Below are 18,340 nucleotides of genomic sequence, written 5' to 3' on the forward strand. Positions count from 1 at the left end.
TTGTGCCGAACATTTATCCTAATCTAAGGTCAACCTAACCTACACCCCTTCAAATTACTTCTGTCCATGTTCCTGTCCAAGAGTCACTTAAATGTCCCTAATGACTCTGACTCCACCACCTCCACGGGCAGTGCATTCCACGCACCCACCACTCTACATGTTAAGTAGCTGAATGTTGAGACAGAACAGGTCCTGAGTACCAAACTCAGACTGGCAGCTCTGATCAATCAGAGATTCTAAGAAAGAACGCAGACTAAGGGATTAATTAGCCATCAGGGATCAGGCTCCAGTCACCTGACAAACCATGAAGAATGACATGGAGGATTTACTCATGACCATAATTACAACTTGTGGTGAACGTAACTTAGTAATTCACACTGTATTTACCAATATCATTGTAAACGCAGTAGCGTTATCTGACCACTAGGGGGAGTAGCTCTGGGAATGCTCAGGAGTTTGTACAGGGCTCCACCCTTAGCTCCGCCCACAACTCCTCCCCCTAGACTGCTCTATAAATAACCGTGTCCAGAGCCAGCCTGCAGTTCATCGAGAGTTCAACGGGTAACAGGCTGGCTCTGTAGTAAGTAGATTAAAACCACTGTTCATATCTTAAAGCCATGATGTGGATTACATTCGGCCCCCACCAACAAGCCTGGACTTGCAGAGGCCTACCGACTGAACTGGCTTGGGACAATTCACACCTCTTTAACCTGGAGTTACCTCTCTCTCTGCATCTTTGATGATTTGATTGCCTGCAGGTGCTCGCATTCCGGGGCATCTCTGACTGTGTCTATATAAACATTTCTGGAACAAGCCTTTCCATTCACCTGAAGAAGGAGCCGTGCTCCGAAAGCTCGTGTTTGAAACAAACCTGTTGGACTTTAACCTGGTGTTGTAAGACTTCTTACCATATCTTAAAGCACGTGTCTCGTGAATTGATGGTTCCATCACTATTCCATCCTACTGTGCAGTACGACTAGCTGAGTTTGTAAGGTCCTTCACAAATGACAAGATAACGACGTTGAGACAAACCTTCCACATCCAGCAACTTTCCTTAAGTCTACGGGTTGATGACATTGTTCATTCCCTTTGCAAAGTAAACTTGCTCAGATATTCCAGCTGATTACATTCAGTCACAGATCAGCCGTAAATATACGGTAAATATACCGCACTTCTACCGGCCAGATCGAGCGCACCTGGTGAAGGCCTCCCGTCCCTTTGAACGCCTCAGCATGGACTTCAAAGGGCCCTTCCCCTCCACCGACTGCAACGCGTACTTTCTGAACGTGGTCGATGAGTACTCCCGCTTTCCCTTCGCCATCCCATGCCCTGATATGACTTCTGCCACGGTCATTAAAGCCCTCCACAGTATCTTCGCCCTGTTCGGTTTCCCCACTTATGTTCACAGCGATCGGGGATCCTCCTTTATGAGCGATGAGTTGTGTCAGTTCCTGCTCAGCAAGAGCATTGCCTCGACCAGGACGACCAGCTACAACCCCCGGGGAAACGGGCAGGTGAAGAGGGAGAACCGGTCGGTCTGGAAGGCCGTCCTGCTGGCCGTACAGTCTAAAAATCTCCCGATCTCCCGCTGGTAGGATGTCCTCCCCGAAGAGCTCCACTCCATCCAATCGCTCCTCTCTACCGCAACTAACGAATTCCCCCATGAACGTCTCTTTGCCTTCCCCAGGAAGTCCACCTCCGGGGTCTCGCTCCCAACATGGCTGGCAGTTCCTGGATCCGTCCTCCTTCGCAAATATGTGCGGACCCATAAGTCAGACCCATTGGTCGAAAGAGTCCACCTCCTGCACGCGAACCCACAGTATGCCTACGTGGCGCACCCCGACGGGTGCCAGGACATAGTCCCCCTCCGGGACCTGGCACCCGCTGGATCCCCACCCATGGCCCCCCCTCCGACACCCCCCCTCCGGTTGCCCCTGCGCCACTCACCCTCCCCTCAGCACACCTCACCGCAGCCCCTGCCCCAGGTGGATCTGTCCTCCCACTGGTTCCACTCAGGGCGACGAAGATGAGGACAACACACTCCTGGAGTCACAGGTGACCAAGTCGGTGCCCACATCACCACAAGGACTGCGGCGATCACAGCTGAGGATCAAGGCCCCTGACAGACTGAACTTGTAACATTTTTCCACCAACCCCGCCAGACTTTTTTTTAACAGGGGGTGAATGTGGTAGTCACCACTAACTGTATAAGATGTAGTACGGTAAGACTCATTTACTGGAGGTACATGGGTAAATCCCTGCCTGCTGGCTCCACCCAGTAGGCGGCATCTAACTGTGTGTACTCGCCGGTGCTGCTCCCATTCTGATAGCAGCTACAGGAGGCAACACATCTTTGCTCAATAAAGCCTCGATTATTCACTACTCTCGTCTTTGTAGGAAGTGATAGTGCATTAGCTATATCTAAATTCTTCTTGGAAGCAAACAATGTTTTGGTCTATTTCCTGTGGTAACAAATTCCTCAGGTTTACCACTCTCAAGATGAGTCAATTTATCCCCATCTCTGTCCTAAATGGTCCACCCCATATCCTCAGATTGTGACCGCTTGTTCTGGACACACCCACCATCGGGAACACCCTTCTTGCATCCACCCTGTCGAGTCGTGTTAGAATTTTATAGGTCCAAATGAGATCTCCTTTCATTCTTCTGAACTCCAGCGAATGCCATCCTATTTTTAAATAAATTTCAAGTGTCCAATTCATTTTTTTGCCAATTAAGGGGCAATTTAATGTGGGCAATCCACCAACCCTGCATATTTTTGGGTTGTAGGGGTGAGACCCACGCAGACAAATGTAGAATGTGCAAGCACCACATTGACAGTGAAGCCAGGGCCTGGATTGAACCCGACTCCTCGGTGCCGTGAGGTAGCAGTGCTAACCACTGCGCAACCAGCGAATACAATCCTAACCGATTCAATCTCTCCTCATACATCAGTCCTGCCATCCCAGGAATCAGTCTGGTAAACCTTTGCTGCACTCCCTCTGGAGCAAGACCATCCTTCCTCAGATAAGGAAACCAAAACTGCGCACAGTATTCCAAGCATGACCTCACCAAGGCCCTGTATAATTGCAGCGAGACATCCCTGCTCCTGTACTCAAATATCTCGCAATGAAGGCCAGCATTCCATTTGCCTTCTATACCACCTGCTGTGCCTGCACGCTTACTTTCAGTGACTGGTGTACAAGGACACCCAGGTCTCGTTGCACATTCCCTCTCCTAATTAATGGCCATTGAGATAATGAGTTGCCTTCTCGTTTTTGCTACCAAAATGGATAACCTCGCAGGAGTAGGATTGATTAAAAATCAGAAACTAGGCCCCAGGCAATCGACTACTTACGAAGTACGATATGGAAGATTTACTGCTAATCTTCAGCAGCATTAATTGAGTTTGTAATGTCTTTCACAAATTACAAGGGAAGATTACCACGTGTAGTCAAGCCTTTCAACATCAGTAATTTTTCATAAGATGGTATGTTGATAACCCTCGATTGAATCTATTCGTTTAAGGCATTCATGCTTCCTTCACAAATGAACTGATTCAGATCTTACAGCTTATTGCTTTCAATCCGAGATCGATCACCAGTAATTTAATCTGTGCAGCTTCATTTCCTTCACTTAAATTGGTTGTACAGCCTCCTGCTTCAAACATACCCAGCTTACAAACCTATTGTGCTATTTGATCTCCACTCTGATCCTCACTGTGGGAATGAGGCCAGTGGCGGACTGGCCAGGGTGTCAGCTTGCCCGGTGGCAAGTGGGCCCCTGATGAAGTGGGCCCCCTATATCAAATAAAAATGCAATAAAGAAACAAACACAGACAACTGTTTTAGTAATAAAAAGGAATAAGAAAAAAAAGAGAACAGGACACAAATAAGCAGTGCATGAAAAGGAATGAAGCAGGGGAGGTAGTGGAAGGATGTGGAATAGGGGGGCCCGGGTCGGGCATAATTAAGGAAATTCCATGTTTTCAGCAAGAGTGAGTGAATTTAAAGATAAAGTTACAATTCGTGATTTGAGATGGTCGGCAACTTCAAAGGATATCAAGCAGTAGTCTTGGTTCAGCCGGTACATCGGTCCGGGGCCCGGAGAGCCAAGAAGGGGCCCGTGAATCTCTGAAGGGCCCTTAAAAATTATAATTAATTAGATAAATAAATCTCCAACTTCTTTCCTAAGATTTGTATTCTAACTTAATAAAATATAATTGTTTTTAAAAAGAGCAATACCAAATAAAAATGCAATAAAGAAACAAACAAATAATCACTCAGTGTATGAAGGAACGAAGCAGTGTTAAATGGATGTGAAAAGGAGTGGATGGGGGGGGGGGGGGGATGGTTCACCCGGGTCGGACATAGTTGGAAATCCACGTTTTCAGCAAGAGTGTGTGAATTTAAAGATAAAGTTACAGTTCGTGATTTGAGATGGTCGGCAACTTGAAAGGATATCAAGCAGTACATACGGTCGTGAGGTCACCAAAAAGGAGAAGCGGTACCTTTGACCGTGAATCATGAGGTCAAAGATATTGAAGTGATCGGTAAACTCAAAGGGTTGCGGCTTGTAACACTACACTGGTATCAAACTGGACATGTTAACTTTGGTCGTGGGACCATTCTTAATGTCTTACTATAGTCGGACCAAACTTCTAAGTTTCAACAGTTGTCTCAGTTGCTTGCTGGTGTGAACACTGGACAGTGGATTGTCTCCTCTTCTGAAGCTGCATAGGCCACAGTAGTATTGACTAATGAACATAGCCTATTTTCCCGTACCAGCCTCCCCGGACAGGCGCCGGAATGTGGCGACTAGGGGCTTTTCACAGTAACTTCATTGAAGCCTACTCGTGACAATAAGCGATTTTCATTTTCATTTTCATATTGAAGTGTAAGTAAGTTATTTTATATTTTTTATCAAGTAGGGGTTTATCTGGCGTTATTCTTGCAATCATCAATATTTATTTTCCCCAATGTGGGCTATTTTTAATTAAGTTTTTATTTCAGGAATATTACCCCTACCAGCATGGAAAAGAAAAAGCATAAATCTGGGTCACTAAAACGCAAAGAACAAAAAGCAGCAGAAAGGAAGGAATCAGCCAAGCGATGCAGGCCTATTACAGAGTTTATAATACCACAAGCACAATCCACATCAATATCCAGTTCTGCAACAAATAATAAAGAAGCAAGAAACAATGCTTATGGTGATTATGCAATGACATGCGAGTTGCAAGAACAGAGAAGAGCTACTTTGAATGTAGAGGCAAATACAAGTGCACCCATTACTAATCAACCCAGGCCCAATATTTCTTCTGGCTTCCTTGTTCTGGTATCTGTACTGCCTGTAGTTGCAACATCTGAACACATAGCTTCAACTAGTGACAGGGAATCAGATATTCCTTCAAGCATAAATGACTTGGTTTCTGAAGCACATCCTGTAAATGAACCTACGCAAGAAAATGAAAGATCAATTACTGGAATCTTCCAATATCCATCACGAGCAAAGCTAAAACAGTTTTTTGCTGAACATCCACTTCAGCCACTTGATGATCTGCCATTTGATGCTCGTTAATATGAGAGGAAAATTATGAATGACTCAGTCCCAAGAAAATGGCTAACATATAACAAAGAAAATAGATGCTTATATTGTTCATACTGCTTAGCCTTTGAGTTTCCCAACACTTGTAATCCATCACCCTTTGTACGTGGCATTAGTGACTACAGGCGTATTAGCCCGAGCTTGACTTTACATGAATCGACAACAACACATGTCAGAAATGCTCAGCAAACCTGGATCAATGACATGGCGGGTTTCATTAAGCTAGAGAAGGTCAAATTCGCCCTGAGAGGGTCGGTACAAGGGTTCTTTAGGCGGTGGCAACCTTTTCTCGACTTTCTGGCTCAACGATAGGGTACGGGGACAGTAGCAGCAGCAACCCGGGGGGGGTGGGGGGAAGGGGGAGGGAAAAGGTGTTTGGGGGGGGGGGCGGACGATGACTATGTTTGTTTATTTAATTTAAATTTATTTTTAAGTTCTTCTGTTGTTCATTGGGGTTGGGGGGTTGGGGGATGGGATACATGCGTCGATACGGTCTGGGGGTGTTACAGTTATTATGGGTTATTTTGTTGCATTTCATTGTTTGTCGTTACGTTTTATATTTTCTGTAAAAAATTCCAATAAAAATTATATTAAAAAAAAAGAAATGCTCAGCAATATATCAGTGTGGTTAATGATGGCACTTTAGATAAAATTTTTGCAACATAACTAATCAAAAGGAAAGAAGAAGTATTGAAGCAGAGAAGTATTGTCATGAGGATTATAAAGAACAAAGAAAATTACAGCACAGGAACAGGCCCTTCGGCCCTGCCAGCTTGCGCCGATCCAAAATTATGGGACAATTTAGTGTGGCTAATCCACTTAACCTGCCCGTCTTTGGGTTGTGGAGGTAAAACCCACATAGACATGGGGAGAATGTGCAAAGTCCACACAGTCAGTGACCAAGAGCCGGGATCGAACCCGGTTTCTTAACGCCGTAGGCAGCAGTAATAACCACTGCTCCGCTGCGCCGCCCAACCAGATGGGTTTTTATGACAATCAACAATGGTTTCATTCCAGGTTTATTTTTATTGCATTCAAATTTCACCATTTGCCGAGTTGTGATTTGAACCCGGGTCTCCAGAGCATTACCCTGGATTACTAATCCCGTGACAATAACACTATGCACTAGTTAATCTACATTAATCTACATTAATCCATCCAGAAATTCAACGGTCTCCCAAAGCCCTCATTTTTTAATTTTTTTTCTAAATAATTTTTATTGAAGTTTTTACAAAATATAAACATCTCAACTCTATTAACAAAACAACCGCGGTAACACCCCAAGAACAATACCCACCCAACTTCAAAAGCAACTACAAACAAAAGAAAAAAACAAAAGAACACCCAAACAACTAAAGGGAAAGAGATAACACCCGCCACATCCCACAAACCCATGTTCTCCCTCCCACCGATCCAAAACTCCCCCCCTCCACCTACCCCCCCCCCCACCCCCCACCCCCCACCCCCCACCCCCCCCCCCCCCACCCCCCCATCCACCCCCCCCCCCGGTTGCAGCTGCCGCCGGCCTATTTCCCTACCGTTCCGCCAGGAAGTCCAGGAAAGGCTGCCACCGCCTAAAGAACCCTTGTACTGATCCCCTCAGGGCAAATTTCACCTTCTCCAATTTAATGAACCCGGCCATATCATTGATCCAGGCCTCCACGCTTGGGGGCCTCGCATCCTTCCATTGGAGCAAGATCCTCTGCCCGGGCTACTAGGGACGCAAAGGCCAGAACACCAGCCTCTTTCGCCTCCTGCACTCCCGGCTCCACTGCAACCCCAAAAATTGCGAGTCCCCAGCCTGGCTTGACCCTGGATCCCACCACCCTCGACACCGTCCTTGCTACCCCCTTCCAAAACTCCCCCAGCGCTGGGCGCGCCCAAAACATATGGGCGTGGTTCGCTGGGCTCCCCGAGCACCTAGCACACCTGACCTCTCCCCCGAAAAACCTGCTCATCCTCGTCCCAGTCATGTGGGCCCTATGCAGCACCTTGAAATGTATGAGGCTAAGCCTCGCACAGGAAGAGGAGGAATTCACTCTCTCCAGGGCATCCGCCCACGTCCCCTCCTCAATCTCCTCACCCAGCTCCTCTTCCCATTTACCCTTCAGTTCCTCCACCGAGGCCTCGTCTACCTCCTGCATTACCCGGTATATGTCCGAAATCCTCCCTCCTCCAACCCACACCCCCGAGAGCAACCGATCCCGCACCCCTCGTGGGGGCAGCAAGGGGAACCCCTCCACCTGCTGCCTGGCAAACGCCCTCACCTGCATGTACCTAAGCATGTTTCCCGGGGGGAGCCCAAACTTCCCCTCTAACTCCCCCAAGCTCACAAACCTCCCCTCCACAAACAGGTCCTTCAACTTCCTAACCCCTGCCCTGTGCCAGCCCAGAAATCCGCCATCAATGCTCCCTGGGACAAACCGATGGTTCCCCCGTATCGGGGCCTCCATCGAGCCCCCCACTTCTCCCCTATGTCGTCTCCATTGACCCCAAATTTTGAGGGTACTCGCCACCACCGGGCTCGTGGTATACATCGTTGGAGGGAGCGGCAACGGCGCCGTTACCAGCGCCTCCAGGCTCGTGCCCACACAGGATGCCATCTCCATCCTCTTCCATGCTGCCCCTTCCCCGTCCATTACCCACTTACGCACCATCGCTGCGTTGGCAGCCCAATAGTACCCACAGAGATTGGGTAACGCCAGCCCCCCCCCCCCCCCTATCCCTGCCCCGTTCCAGGAACACCCTTCTCACCCTCGGAGTCCCATGCGCCCACACAAATCCCGTAATACTCCTGTTGACCCTCCTCAAAAAGGCCTTCAGGATAAGGATGGGGAGGCACTGGAACAGGAACAAAAACCTCGGGAGCACCGTCATCTTAACGGACTGCACCCTCCCCGCCAGTGACAGCGGTAACATATCCCACCTCTTAAACTCCTCCTCCATCTGCTCCACCAACCTTGTGAGGTTGAGCTTGTGCAGGGCCCCCCAACTCCCAGCCACCTGGACCCCTAGGTACCTGAAGCTCATCCCTGCCTGCTTCAGTGGGAGCCTATCAATCCCCTCCTCTTGATCCCCCGGATGCACCACAAACAACTCACTCTTGCCCAAGTTCAACTTACACCCAGATAAACCCCTAAATTCACTAAGAATCCTCATCACCTCCGGCATCCCCCCCACCGGGTCCGCCACATACAGCAACAGGTCATCCGCACACAGCGACACTCGATGCTCCTCCCCACCCCGCACCAGGCCCCTCCAGTTCCCTGACTCCCTCAATGCCATGGCCAGGGGCTCAATCGCCAACGCGAAGAGCAAGGGGGACAGGGGGCACCCCTGTCTCGTCCCCCGGTACAGCCGAATGTTCTCCGACCTCCTCCTATTTGTGGCTCCACTCGCCATCGGGGCCTTGGAGAGCAGCCTCACCCACCGGATAAACCCCTCCCCAAACCTAAATCTCTCCAACGCCTCCCACAAATACTCCCACTCAACCCTATCAAAGGCCTTCTCCGCATCCAATACCACCACTATCTCCGCCTCCCCTTCCATGGCCGGCATCATAATGACATTGAGGAGCCTTCGCATGTTCGCATTCAACTGCCTTCCCTTCACAAACCCTGTCTGGCCCTCATGAATGACCCCAGGCACACAATCCTCTATTCTAGTGGCCAGGATCTTTGCCAGCAGCTTAGCATCGGCGTTTAGCAGCGAAATCGACCAATATGACCCGCACTGCAGAGGGTCCTTGTCCCGCTTCAGGATCAAGGAAATCAGTGCCCATGACATAGTTGGGGGCAAAGCCCCCCCCCCCTTGCCTTGTTAAAGGTCCGGACCAACAGGGGGCCCAACAGGTCCAAATACCTTTTATAAAATTCCGCCGGAAATCCGTCCGGCCCCAGCACCTTCCCCGACTGCATGCTCACTATCCATTTGACCACCTCCTCCAGTTCGATCGGCGCCCCCAGGCCCTCCACCTGCTCCTCCTCCACCCTCGGGAATCGCAGCTTGTCCAAGAAGCGCCCCATTCCACCCCCCTCCACCGGGGATTCCGACGGGTACAATTCCCCATAGAAGTCTCTGAAGATCCCATTAACATCTACTCCCCTCCGCACCACCTTCCCAGCCTTATCCGTCACTCCCCCAATTTCCCTGGCCGCATCCCGCTTTCGGAGCTGGTGTGCCAACATCCTGCTCGCCTTCTCCCCATACCCATACACCGCCCCCTGTGCTTTCCTCCACTGAGCTTCCGCCTTTCTGGTAGTCAATAGGTCGAATCTGGCCTGAAGGCTACGCCTCTCCCCCAGCAATCCCTCCTCTGGAGCCTCCGCATATCTCCTATCCACCCGCACCATCTCCCCTATCAGTCTCCCCCTCTCCCTCTGCTCCCCCCTCTCCCTATGGGTTCGGATGGAGATCAATTCCCCCCTCATCACCGCCTTCAATGCCTCCCAGACCGTCCCCACTCGGACCTCCCCGTTGTCATTGGCCTCAAGGTACCTCTCAATACACCCCCGTACCCTCTCGGCCACCTCCTCATCTGCCAGCAGCCCCACCTCCAAGCGCCAGATCGGACGTTGGTCCCTCTCTTCCCCCAGCCCGAGGTCCACCCAGTGCGGGGCATGATCTGAAATGGCAATGGCGGAGTATTCCACATCCTCCACCCTCGAAACCAACCCCCTGCTCAGGACAAAAAAAATCAATCCTCGAGTAGGCCTTATGTACGTGGGAGAAAAACGAGTACTCCCTGGCCCTTGGCCTCGCAAACCTCCAGGGATCCACCCCCCCCCCCCCCCCCCCATCTGGTCCATAAATCCCCTCAACACCTTAGCCGCCGCCGGCCTCCTACCCGTCCGGGACTTGGATCGATCCAATGGGGGATCCAGTACGGTGTTGAAGTTCCCCCCCCCCATGATCAGGCCACCCACCTCCAGGTCCGGAATGCAGCCCAACATATGCCGCAGAAACCCCGCATCGTCCCAATTTGGGGCGTAAACATTCACCAACACCACCCGCTCCCCCTGCAGCTTACCACTCACCATCACATATCTCCCGCCACTGTCAGCCTCAAATGATACCTTCTTCCCCACCAGGATCGCCACCCCCCTACTCTTCTCATCCAGCCCTGAGTGAAATACTTGGCCCACCCATCCCTTCCTCAGCCGAACCTGGTCCACCACTCTCAGGTGTGTCTCCTGGAGCATGGCCACATCCGCCTTCAGCCTCTTCAGGTGCGCAAATACCCGGGCCCGTTTGACCGGCCCATTCAGCCCCCTCACATTCCAGGTTATCAGCCGGATCAGAGGGCTCCCTGCCCCCCTCCCCTGCCGATTAGCCATACCCCATCCCTTGCCCACCCCCGGCCAGCGTCCCCCGCTCTGCCAGTTTCCCACGGCGGCAACTCCCCCCCTCCAGAACCCCCTGCATCCTCCAGCTCCTTCCTGACCGTTTCAGCAGCAACCCTGTTCCCCCCCCCCCCCCCCCCCCCCCCCCCCCGCCCAGGCTAGGACCCCTCCTAGCCGTGCCCCTCCCTCCATAGCACTCCCGTGAGCCAGCTAACTTCTGCTGACCCCGGCGACTCCCGCCCTACCTCCAACTCCTCCCCACGTGGGACTACCCCTCCTCCGTCGTGTCCGTCAATGGGTCCTCCTCCCCCCCCCCCCCCGCTCTTGCGCGGGAAAAGAAAACAGCCAGCAACGACCCGCGCTTCTCAGCCCCGACCCCACCCCCACCATCTCCCAGCACGGGAAACCCGCAGAAAGCCCGCGCTTTCGCCCTGCCCGGCCCCGGCCCCGGCCCCTCCAGGGCAACTCCCATTGTCAGTCCACCCCACCAGCTCCCCGAACTCCCCGTTTACCCCCCTGCCCGAACCCGTCCACCAGACCCCTACAGAAAAACCCATATAGAAAAGACAAATCGACATCACCACACCCACCCTAAGGCCAACCCACATCTTACATTAAACCAAGCAAATACAAATACAGTATTATACAGCATCCCCCATCTTAGACCCTCAGTTGGAGTCCAATTTCTCGGCTTGCACAAAGGCCCACGCCTCCTCCGGGGACTCAAAATAATGGTGCCGATCCTTATAGGTGACCCACAGACGCGCCGGCTGCAACATGCCGAATTTCACACTCTGTCTATGGAGCACCACCTTCGTCCGGTTTAACCCGGCCCTCCTCCTCGCCTACTCCGCATTCCAGTCCTGGAAAATCCGCACCTCTGTGTTCTCCCACTTGCTGCTCCGCTCCTTCTTGGCCCACACTCACGATCCATGAACCGATGAAACCGCACCAACACTGCCTGCGGCGGCTCGTTCGGCTTGGGCCTCCTAGCCAGAATTCTCTGGGCCCCCTCTAACTCCAGGGGCCCCTGGAAGGACCCAGCCCCCATCAGCGAGTTTAACATAACCGCCACATAGACCGCCAGGTCCGACCCCTCCAGCCCCTCCGTGAGGCCCAGGATCCGCAAATTCTTCCTCCTCGACCGGTTGTCCAGCTCCTCGAACCGCCCCTGCCATCTTTTATGGAGCGCCTCGTGCATCTCCACCTTCCCCGCGACGGCAACGGCCTCATCCTTTCGGAGGCCTGCTGCTGCAGCTCCCGGATCGCAGCCCCCTGGGCTGTCTGGGTCTCCATCAGCTCCCTGTTGGTTACCTTCAGCGACTCCAGCAGCTCCAACTTAAGCTCCTGGAAGCAGCGCAGCAGAGTCGCCTGCTGCTCCTGAGCCCACTGCCTCAGCTCCTCAAGGCCTCTGCCGGCCGCCATTTTGTCTTCCTTCCCCCGCTTTTTCAGGGGTGCTTTCTCCGTTTTTCTCCTTCCCCCACTCCTGGTCCGGACCATAGGACCGTAGGGGCCGACTCCTGTCCTCTTCCCACGTCGGGATTTGCCGACACAGCTCCGTTGGGGGCCCTGAAAAGAGCCCCAATGTCCGTTTTCAGCGGGAGCTGCCGAATGTGTGGCTTAGCTCCGCATTGCCGTCACCGGAAGTCATCCCCAAAGCCCTCATTGCTGCATCTCAGTGTTTTCAGTTTGCACCTCCACTATCTGTTGGATATCAAGGGCTGTTTAGCACAGGGCTAAATCGCTGGCCTTGAAAGCAGACCAAGCAGGCCAGCCGCACGGTTCGATTCCCGTAACAGCCTCCCCGAACAGGCGCCGGAATGTGGCGACTAGGAGCTTTTCACAGTAACTTAATTTGAAGCCTCCTCGTGACAATAAGCGATTTTCATTTTTTTTTTCATAATGTTTTCAATGTGCTCGTAGACAAGGAGTCTGCCCAGTAATTGCACTGGTCTGTTTAAGTCTCACACAAGTAAGTTGCATCTTGCACATGAGCAGAAGTATTGGTTGACAGTACATTAGCGGTAGGTGAGGGTAAATATCTACCTAGGAATTTAGAGTGCATCCAGTCAGCCTAACTCCTAGAATATCTCAAACGATGCCAATGAATGCTGAGTGTGGTTGAATGTAGTTACAGAAGAGTGCATGAACACCAAACCCACAGACTGGCAGAGCTGGACCGGCAGAAGCTCCAAGGAGAGCCCCAGGTGCGTGGGTGATTAACGAACAGAAATCAGGCTCCAGGCTCCATGCAACCATATCCCTCTGAGAAATTACGCAGAAGAATTACATGTCACAACAAATACAGTTCTGCCATCCTAATACGCAGCAATGTTCACTGACTGAGTAATATCCTTCACCAATCTCATTAGAAGCTAACTATGTGGGGACAAAACTTTCAACATCAGCAACTTTCCATTGAACCTACCATCAATTGATGGTGTTGCCACTCCTGCCTTCACAAAGTAAACTGGTTCAAATCTTCTAGTCAACAATAGTCAGTCATTGAGAGATCAACCAGTTTGAGTGCAGCTCCATTTCTTTCACTTCCTGCATCCTCATGCCTCGAACTTAGCCAGTTTATGAGGCCATTATGATGTTTGATCTCACTGAGTGTGAGATTTCCTCGGTGATGTCACAATCTGACTCAACCAGTTGACGGGGGAAATTCTTGATGAAATTGTGTTGATAAACATCCTTGGGTTTTGTTTCGGGGACAATGACTTCCTGCAGTAGAATGAACATGTGGTCACATCCCAGAGAACATGGTGTATGAACGATGGGCAGCAACGGTATTCTTTATCTCTACTATCCCACACAAGTTTACAGAGTAGGGATGATCCACTACTCCATGAAGATTGCAGAATATGAAGCCCCCCTCCCCGATAAGGGGAGAGGGACTCTTAACAAAGCTCATGTGTTTTTATATAAATAGAGTCGAGAGTCAGGCATCGACTAGAGACGACCCAGTAGAGATCCTCAGTAGGGATCTACTGGAGCTGTACATACTCATACTAGATAACGTGTTAAATAAAGTAAGTTTTGTTTTTCTCTACAACTTGGTGTGGACTCTTTGTTGCCCCTTACAGAAGTTTCCTACCAATGATGTTAACTAGTTGTATCCATTTACAGAGCAGGGAGTGAACAGTAAATCCAAGGACTGGTAGCAGCTAGTCAGTGAGGGACAACAGGGAATTACCTGAGAGTTGGGATGTGTGACCATCAATTCCCAAGTTCCAAAACCCTATGATGTATATGCAACAACATTGGAGATTTACTAACAACAGCTACTTCAACTAATCCACCCAACCCGCCATCAGCTTTGTGGGTCTACTGATCACATTTCTTGTTATTGAGTTCACAAATTATGACACAAAGCAACAATGTCTGCAAGCCTCCTGTCCATGATCCTAGTCGATGACATTGCTGTTGATCATGCTCCCTTGACAAATTAACTTGTTCAGAACTTCTAGCAGGTCAGATTCAGTCCTAGAGCAATCAATCAAGTAATAACTATCTGTGCAGTTCAATTTATTTCACTTTAACTGGATGTACAGCCTCCTGCTTCAAATGCACAAAGTTCACTAACTTATTGTGATGTCTGATCTCTGGTTTCCATGTGGTTAGTGGCCAGTGAACATGACGGGTGGGCAATGGCGATGGGATAGTTTACAATCTCCATTTCACCCTTTCCTGGCGCAGAACGGTTCCAATTGTTTAGAAAGAGTGATTGTGTTTCTTGACTTTGGGGCAGCCGGACACACCAGTAGTAGTGCCAGAGGTAGGAGAGATAAAATGTTCTGTTGGGAACCTCAGTTGGAGCAGAATCAATTTCTTGCTGGTCTATATACGTTGTTGGAGCCAAGACCTTTGAACACAATATTACCGAGAGAATGGCCAAGGAAGATGAACCAGTTCCGTTCAACTCTATTCTATAATTCAGAAAGCAGGGATTAAGGGGGCGATTCTCCGCAGTCACGACGGTGCAGAGAATAGCGGGGGTCGTAAATTTTTACGGCCATGCTAGTCTGACGCCCTCCCGCTATTCCCCCCCCCATGCCCGCCTCCCGACACGAATCGCTGCCCACCGTTTTTTTACAGCGAGCAGCGATTCTTAGCTGGCCGATGGGCCGCAGTCCAAGTCCTGTACGACCGTTTTTAGGAACGTTGAACACACCTGGTCTGACCGTTCGAAAAACGGCCGTAAAGTTCGGATCTTGGGAACCATGGCACCGATTGGCACGGCAGTACCATGGCTGTGCCAAGGGTGCAATGGGCCCGCGATTGGTGGGCACCGATCACGGGCAGCGGGTACTTACCCCGCGCACTCTTTGTCCTTCCGCCGCCCCGCTGTATCCATTCACGGGGCAGCTGAGGGGCATCCCGGCCCGCGCATGCGCGGGTTTCGCGCAAATGCGCGATGACGTCATCCGCGCATGCGCAGGTTGGAGTCTTCCAATCCGCGCATGCACGGCTGACGTCATGTGACGCGTCAGCCGTCGCAAACTCTGGCAAGTGGGCTTAGCGAAATTTGTTAAGCCCGCGATGCCGGAGTTCACGGCCGCGGGATGCTAGCCCCGACCGGGGACCAGAATCGGTTCCCGGTCGGGGGGGCGGAGGCTGGCGTCAAACCCGCCCATTTTTGACGCCAGCCTTACGATTTCTCCCGGTTTGGGAGAATCTCGCCCTAAATGTCTGCCTTGGGCTTTAAGTGTGTTTATCAAACAATTATTATTGCCCAGCCTCTAGGATATCTCAAACAATACCAATGATGCCAAGCAGGAGACTGTACTTATCCTAACAATGCCTGAGTGCTAAACTCACAGACTGGCAGAGCTGGTCAGTCAGAGACTCTGAGAAAAGACCTGACAATGGGACTGATTAACCATCAGAGATCAGGCTCCAGGCACCTGACTACCCATGAGGAATGAGATGGGAGATTTACTCGTGACAACAAACACAACTGTTCCATCCCGCCTTGCAGCAATATTAACTGAGTTTGTAAAGTCCTTCACAAATTACAAGAAAAGTAGATTGAGGCAAATCTTCCATTATCAGCAACGCTCCAGTGATTCTACAGGTTGATGATGTTACCATTCTTCGTGCCCTCTTCACAAAGTAAACTTGTTCAAATCTTCTAGCAGATCGCATTCAGTTCTGATAGATCAGCGAGTAAGTTCCATTTCCTTCACTTAAACTCACTCTGCAGCCTCCTGCCTCAACCTTAACCGATTTTCAAACCTATTCTGATGTTTGATCTCACTGCGACTTGCTCTTTGATGTCACGGTTTGGCCACTCATTTAAAGGTGCCTTGATCATGATAAAATTGTGTTTGGTAAACAGCCCTGGACTTCATTTATGGAACTGCCTATAGCAACATTTAATGATAATTATGGAGCATGAAGGCAGTTTGCTGAAACTTCATTTATCAATCCAGAAAGGCTACAGTTCCCCCAAACGCCTGACTGCTGCATCTCTGTATTTTTCAATGCAGACTTTCATCATCTGTTGGATATTGTTTTCAGTGTGGTAATAGACACAGACACTGTGCAAAATACTCCGCCACATGGCAAACGTGGACCACTATTGGGCAGAGAATCAGGCATCTGGCCAAAATTGAGGTCTGCACCCGGCGCCGATTAGGGCACATTCTCTGGTCCTTCACTGCTGGTGACGTTTGCAGCCCACGTGCCAGCGATGGCATGCAAAACCAGCATTTGCCTGCATTTAAATGTGATTAGCAGGCTGGACACAGTATGCTCCGCCCAAGCATGATGCTCCGCTCCTCTCAGACGGATGTCTCGCGGGCATGAATTACTACAAGTATTTACAAATGTGGACTTGGTGCCATGGCTGCGGAGGAGGACTGAGAGGCTAAAAAAAACTGAAACACTGTTGAAAACTCTCAGGCTGGTCATCCAGGCTGGGGACAGTAGTGGGTAGTGACATGGTGCCAGATCCATGGACATGGGGTGCCCCCCTCGGGGTGGCCTGGCTCAGACTGCCATTGCTTTTAAACGCACCCCGTCTGTCTTTTAAACGCACCTCCTTGGTGCTACTTACAGCCTCCTGGCTGCTCACACTGCTGACTGTGTCCTTCAAATGCTCAGAAAACGTCTGGTCATCTGGGAGCCCTCCCAGTCTGCCCCTCTGGACATCCTCATACCCCAGCTGCATCATCAAGGGCCAAGCTCAATTAGGGAGCTCACCAGGTGTCAGCGCTCCTCAGAAGCGCTGCCCCATTGCAGAGGAAGCAGGGAATCAAGAGAGCTCACCCCAAGCAGAGGACACCTGCACTGCAGCCTTTGGAACCCTCCCTGGCACACTGCCCCTCTCAGGGCAGAGGACTCACCAGTGACCCCCACTCCTCCATTCACCTGCTGTCTCCTCCTGGTGGGACTGGCAGCACCGACTGCCACTGCCACCACCTCCCATGCAGTGTTCAGGAGGGCAGGCTTGTGTCTGTTGCCCACAATGGGGAAGAGACCATAAGACCATAAGACCATAAGACATAGGAGCGGAAGTAAGGCCATTCGGCCCATCGAGTCCACTCCACCATTCAATCATGGTTGATTTCCCTCTGCTCTTCATTGACATGGAGCGATTGGTCCATCCAAACTCCCAACTTCGGGGGTGGGGGGGGGGGGGCAGGTCTTCTGTGAGCCATCTTGGTGGCTGCAGTGAGTGTGCGGTAAGTGGAGCACTTAAAAACACCTCTGGGGGTGGCACGGTGGCGCAGTGGTTAGCACTGGGACTGCGGTGCTGAGGACCAAGGTTCGAATCCCGGCCCTGGGGCACTGTCCATGGGAGTTGCACATTCTCCCTGTCTTTGCGTGAGTTTCGCCCCCACAACCCAAAGATGTGCCGGTTAGGTGGATTGGCCACGCTAAATTGGCCCTTAATTAGAAAAAATGAATTGGGTACACTAAAAAAAATTTTAAAAGAAGAAAAAAAACAGCTCCAGCTGCCAGGCTCGATCGCACTAACTCCAGCCCCAGCAGTTAGAATGCTGGCTGAGCCGGGAATTGCTCAGAATTCACAACAGACGACTGCTGGCCAATTAGCATGACCTGAATTGCTCCACAAATAGAGCGCCCAATGGGAAACGTGAACCGAACACATTTCAGTCCCTGCATCAACACAGTGTCCCAAACTGAGAATTTCACCCATTGCTGAGTCATGCTGCTGGTGCCTGTGGGGGAGTTTTGGTGGATGAGAGCCAGGGGTGAAGAGACTCACTGCCAGGAGTGGGGGGTGGGGTGGGTGGTGAAAGAGGGTGGATGAGAGAGACAGCGTCTGTGAGAGAGACAGTGGCCTAGATTCTCCGTTTGAGAGACTAGGTGCTGATGCCTGGACTGAATGTGGGGGGTATGGGGGGTGCAGAGGCAGATGGTGG

Source organism: Scyliorhinus canicula, chromosome 4, assembly GCF_902713615.1.
Source record: "Scyliorhinus canicula chromosome 4, sScyCan1.1, whole genome shotgun sequence".
Taxonomy (NCBI): domain Eukaryota; kingdom Metazoa; phylum Chordata; class Chondrichthyes; order Carcharhiniformes; family Scyliorhinidae; genus Scyliorhinus; species Scyliorhinus canicula.